At 57.8% G+C, this 5,996-nt stretch overlaps 1 long non-coding RNA gene across 1 annotated transcript; it reads right to left on the bottom strand.

The window, feature by feature from the left end:
- Window positions 1-263: 263 nt before the first annotated feature.
- LOC125108271 (uncharacterized) lies at window positions 264-4,945 on the bottom strand. Its single transcript, XR_007120786.1, has 3 exons — window positions 4,688-4,945; window positions 3,055-3,194; window positions 264-1,621 (listed from the first exon to the last, which is right to left on the bottom strand). It is a non-coding gene; the product is annotated as an uncharacterized LOC125108271 (long non-coding RNA).
- Between the last annotated feature and the right edge of the window lie 1,051 nt (window positions 4,946-5,996).

Consider the following 5,996-nt stretch of genomic DNA (forward strand, 5'->3'; position numbering starts at 1 on the left):
AACAATCTGAGGAACATCTGGGGCCTAAAAAAGGTCTGCCCCCTTCCCTCCCCACTGCAGAGCCTCTTCTGAGGGAGGCCGCCCTCCCCGCTCCTGGCTGGCCTGTCCCACAGCTCCAGGTGACACATTAGTCTGCCCAGGCCCATGTCTGGCCACACGCTTCCCAGAGCACTGTTCTTTACCAACCACAGCTCAGACCCCCATCCCGGATGTCCGGGTCCTCGACGAGCTGCCCCCTGCTCCCACCCGCCCCCCCATCTGACTTATCCGGTACCTATCCCAAAGCAAATCGTATTTCATCCAGAAGGTGTCTGACGAGTGCTTAGCCATCAGCACCCAGGAAGCCAGGATGACCAGTCGTGCCTGGGAGGGGCTGATAGGCTGGTCCTATTTGCTCCCCTATAGGGATTCCCTTTCCCCTTCTAGAATGGGAGGCCCAGCCCTGTTTTCTTGGCTCGTAGGTAGTGGCAGGGTGAGGTCATCCTTGGAGCTCCCCAAGGAGAGGAGGGAGAAGGTGCTATTTAAACCTTATCAGATCCTTTCTGTTGAGCTGCTGGAAGGAATCTACCAGGCCCCACCCACCTCCCAACTGCCCGCAGGGTACCGGTGAGGGGGACAGCTGAGAGCAGTCATCCCCTCCATCTCCCAGGGACAGCGAGGGGGGCCCTCCAGGTCTTCTGCGGAAGTGGCCTTCCTGTCAACGATCTGCTCGCTTGGCTGCATCCAATGACGGGGTGTCCGAAGCGAGCACGGGTGCCTGGGGGCTCTGGCTGGGGGAGAGAGGGTTGGGCATGGACCAAAGCTTTGGGGTTTGTAGCTCTCCATCCCCCAGCCCTGGGATGGCCCATTCCCAGTCCCAGTGCTCCCTTCAACGTGCCGGTGGCGGCCAGCGGTCATCACTAGGGAGCACGGCGAGAAGAGTTCAAGAATCAGACAACTCTCTCAAATCCCACCTCGAAGCCAGGTGACATGTGTGAGGCATCCAGGCCACTTTGGACAGAGGGGGACACAGAATGTCAGGGGATAGGCTTGGGGACATTTTAGCCACAGAACAGCCAGGTAACTGCTGCTTCCTTCGGGTAAGCTTGCTTCAGATGGGGTCCCTCCCCTCCTCCGTCCTTCCCTCCTTCCTTCCTTCCTTCTGTCTTTCTTCCCCTTTTCTGGGCGCTATACTCACTGCTCTTACCTGTATCCCCTCTCCTAATTCTCAGAGCTACCTTTAAAAAGTTCCCGTTACGATGCGTCACGACAGACGGGGAGTTTTGGAGGTACGAAATCCCCGGCTGTGGCCGGTGTAACTTGGCATTGGTGGCTTCGACCTCAGGCCCATGGGACCCCGGGACCTGCCTCCCTGACCACGACACTCCGCTCCCTGCCCCCAAGCACCTGGCCGAGGGGCACACTAGCTCTGGACCCGGCACGTGGAGCAGGCCCGGAGAGGGGTTTCCGCGGAGCAGAGCCCCCGAGACCCGACCCAGCCCCGGAACAGGATGAAGGCACTGTCCTGTCCCACATAAAGCTCCTTTTGTCAAATTCCTTGGCTCTGGCCGACATTCCAGTCTCGTATCAGGCTTCCGATAAGGAGACACTTCAGGTCGCTCTTTGTGCTTTGTTTTTGTCCCTGTGAGGAGAGAGAGAGTTTAAATGACGCCCGTTGATCTGCACACTGGGCATTGAGGGGCCCCAAAGTGTGGGGGGAGGTTTTGTCGAGTCACGCGATGCGGGGAGCGAAGTAGATTTCCCTGTTCCCCGTGTGCCTCTCCGGAGCAGCCGCTCTTTCTAAAGCTGGGGAGGACCTGAGCGGGCGCCTTCTGTCCCCTGCTCACACCCGGGACCCAGCTCCCTGCCTGTGGTCTGCCTTCCCTTCTGAGAACACCAAGCATCATCCCACAGGGAGCCCCATCCCCCAGCTGAAGCCCTGGCCTGTGGCGGAAGGCGCCAGCCCGCCTCTGTGCTCGCTGTGCCCACCCCTGCGGGCGGCTCCCACTCCAGTCCAGGGCAAGTCCCGCCCCACGGCTAGGGCACCTTAGATGCCTGCCTGGCCCGAGAGGCCTTTGGCCCTGCAGCAGCCGTGGTAGGCAGTGGGGCAGCTCTGCCTTCCTGGACACGGGGAAACCTTGGAGCTGTCACCAATGCTGTATCACCCAGGAGCAGGGCACGCCGCGGTCCCTTGCTCTCTGTCCGGGTCCCTGCTGCTCCAGCTGCCAATCGCTCCCAGATGTCCCTTCTCCAGAGATTCCGGAGGTGACCCTCACTCCCAGCAGCGCACAGCCAGGGATTTGCCTCCCCTAAAACCGCCAGCCCCTTGCCCCGAGGAGCCACAAGGCTCAGTTGTCTGGCCCCCCTCCTCTGCCTCTCGCGCGCTGTCCATTTCCGCATGCCTATCCATGGGCGCCGGCCCCGCCTCGGCTCTGCCCCTGGGGGAATGGTCCAGGGAAGCGGACGATGAGAGTCTAGAGCGAGGCCCCCACAGACGGCGGTGAGGATCCCCGCACGTGCAGCCCGGAAGACGGATGGTGGCCCTTGCTCATGGAGGGCCTTTGCCCGGCAAGTTGGGGGGGGGGCGGTGGGAGGAGGGCTGCAGGGTAGATGAAAGGTCCCCATGCCAGAGAGGAGATGGGGGAGGGGGGACCGCACGTGAGTGGCAACGGCTTCGAAGAGGACAGCTGACCGTCTCAGATCTGCTCATCAGCCCCTTAGAGTGACTGCTCAGAAGAGCGTCCACACCTGCGGCTGGCGGGGCCAGGGCTCCGGACCTGGGGCTACAGGCGCAGTGTGTGGAGTGGGCCTGGGGAGCAAGAAGGGATGGGTTCTTTGCACGCCCCGGCAGGACGCAGGCCTCTTGGGGATCAGGGCCAACCTTACAGAGAGTCTGGAACCCGTCACATCTTTTCGAGTGATCTGGGACCTGCCAGTATCGGCCGCCCCCAAAGAAAAGGACCAGCTCTTGTACCTGCCCCTCCTTTCCGGAAAGTCCAAAGCTCCAGGTTCGGTGGGCATCTCTGGGGTTTGGAGACAGCATATTGGGTGCCTTGGAACATGATTCTGACCCACCTGCCGGGGGTGGACGCTGCCAGGGCAGAGCGAGGTCCGGGGAGAGAATGCGAGACAGCGGGCTAGACTGCGGCACCAATGGTCCTCCTGCTCCTCGGGTCCCGGGACTCGGCCAATTCCCGTTCCTCCAGTAGCTGTGACTAGGGAGCGGAAGATGTCAGGCGAGCCTCCAGCAAGACCCAGCAGTGAGTCCGGGGCAGACCCCCAGAGCCCCAGAGCCAGGCCACTCAGGCTGGCGCAGAGAGCTGCCCACGGTTCAAAGGGCAGCAGGGGGGCGGGAAGCATGGGTGTGTTGTGGGGCCTCGGGAGGGTCAGGACGTGGCCACAGGACGCAGCCAGCGGATGGGAGAGCCCTCCCGCGGGCTGTCATCCACCACAAAATTCTGACACCTGCCACGACGTGGCATCCACGATCCCGGAGGACATGGTGCTTCTGGAAGCAGCTGGAGAGAAAAGAGCCACATTCTGTATGATTCCACGTGTACGGGCCGTGGATTCTGTACAAATCCACGCGGAGAGAAAGCAGCTGCTGGTCGCCTCGATCCGCAGGGAGGGCAAGGGGGACTGGAGGGGTCAGCCAGGGTGCACATTTCTCTCGGAGGTGATGGAAACGTTCTCAAGTGGCCCCGGTGTACACACTAAATATATTGAAACTGAGTCTGCCAAAAAGCACGCTGCATGGGTCCACCGTACGGCACGGCACATGGGTTGTGTTCTTTCCCTGACCGGTTCCGCTTGTGACTCTGTGCTGCCAGGGGGGCCTGGATCCCCCGGACTGGAACCCGGGCCTCGGAATGACCACCCACTGCTTCTCCTGCAGGGCCTGGCCCTGACCTTTCTCTCTCCATCCCACAGACAGCTCTGCGTCAGGCCTGGGAACTGGAAGGACAGGATTCCAGCCCCGGTTCCCACTGCTGGCTGTGTGACATTGGGCCAGCTACTGCACCTCTCTGGTTTGTCCTGTCTTTCTTCACTGTAAGTTACTGGCAGTGCCCGAGGTCTAAGACCATGGGATTGGACTTGAAGGCTTTAACAATTTATAGGTCTGTGCTCCACCTGTGGGTCTGCTGGAAAATAATGAGAAAATGTTATGAAAATTCTATTTCTCTTTGCTTTTAGAATTTCTGGTTTGTAAATGAGTAAGACACTTGTCAGCCCCTGTCTCTCCACTTTGAACGGCTGGGAGTGACTTTCAAGGAGCCGCTGAAGAGACAGGTCGCGTCCCTGAGCAGCTCTCACCTGCGACACCCTCAATCTCCAGAAAGGGACAGTGCCTGTGCGTCCTGGGAGCCTGCCGCCTCCAGCCCAAGCCCTGACTGCTCACCCCTTTCCCTGCTGCAAGCCCCGGGGCGCTCACAGAGGGAGAGGGGGAGAAAGCCTGACGTTGTGGGAAAGTATTTTGAAATCAACACAGAATCATCATGTTTATCCTTTGTTGCTTTTCAGAAATACGGCTGCCCATCGGGGGATGGACCTGATGAGCGGAGAGCAGCTTCTCCTTTGGGTTTTGCTGAATAGAGTACAACTCCCCATCCCTTCCCGGAGCTTGGAAGCCAGGATGCAGGGATGAAGGGAGACGCCCTCTACGCGCCCCAGACCTGTTCCTCTACTTGCTCGATTGTTCCCCTCTTACCTCCTTCAGCTTCTCCAAGGCTGTTTCCTTTGGACACACCTCACCCTTGAAGAATTTATGACAAAATTAATGTAGCAGGAGCCAGGCTGAAGGGGGCGGCGGGCAAGGCAGGCTGCAGACTTTGCAGAGCCCGGTGCCAAATAAAATTGCGGTGTTACTTGTTCAAAACATATTAAGAACTCCAAGAGGTGGCTAGCAGAACTTTAAACCAAGCCTGGGGTCTGGGTACACGCACCCCGGGGACAGGTTGTAGGTGTGGCAGCGTTAGGAGCAGAGAGAACAGAACAGACAAAGCCGTGTTCGTGTGTGACCCTCATGTGGGGACGGGCACTCCTCATACTTCCTTCCACCTGCTCGCCGAGGCGCGCCCCTTGGGGAAGGCGCAGACACCCCTCCTGGGCTGTGTAAGCTGCACGAAGCCACACCACGGGAAGGGCTTGGACAAACTTCATCAGGAGTTACAATAGAGCTGGGCTGGGGACATGATTCAAAGTCAATTAATGAGGCTTAAATGGAGTTACCAGCCTTTCCTGCTCGGCTTCGATGTGATAAACAGGTTTTAGAAAACGTAATAAAAACAGATTTCTTTCTTTTTTTTTCTTCTTCTAACAGTTTGAGAGCAGAGACAACCTGGGTCCAAAATGCTCCACGAACAAATCAATTAAAAAATTTGCAGAGAGGGATGCCTGGGTGGCTCCGTGGGTTAAGCCGCTGCCTTTGGCTCAGGTCATGATCCCAGGGTCCTGGGATCGAGTTCCACATCAGGCTCCTTGCTCGGCAGGGAGCCTGCTTCTCTCTCTGCCTCTGCCTGCCTCTCTGCCTGCTTGTGCTCTCTCTCTCTCCTTCTTTCTGACAAATAAATAAATAGTCTTTTTAAAAAAAAATGGGCAGAGGACCCGCATAGACAGTTTTCCAAGGAAGGCAGACAGTGGCCAACAGAACCATGAAAAGATGTTCAGCGTCACTCATCATCAGGGAACTGCCATCAGCTCACACCGATCAGAAGGGCTAGTATTAGAAGGACAAGAACTAGCAAGTGTTGGTGAGGATGTGGAGGAAGGAGAACTACTCGTGCACCGTGGGTGGGAATGCAAACTGGTGTGGCTACTGGGGTAAGCAGGAGGGAGGGTCCTCAAAAAATTAAAAATAGAACTACCATGGGATCTAGCAATTCGACTTCTGGGTATTTACCAAAAACACGAATTCAAAAATACATTGCACTCTCGTGTTCATTGGAGCATTATTTACAATAGCCAAGATACGGAAGCAGCCCAAGTGTCCAGCCCTGGATGAGTGGATGGAGAAGGTG

Source organism: Lutra lutra, chromosome 1 (assembly GCF_902655055.1).
Source record: "Lutra lutra chromosome 1, mLutLut1.2, whole genome shotgun sequence".
Taxonomy (NCBI): Eukaryota; Metazoa; Chordata; class Mammalia; order Carnivora; family Mustelidae; genus Lutra; species Lutra lutra.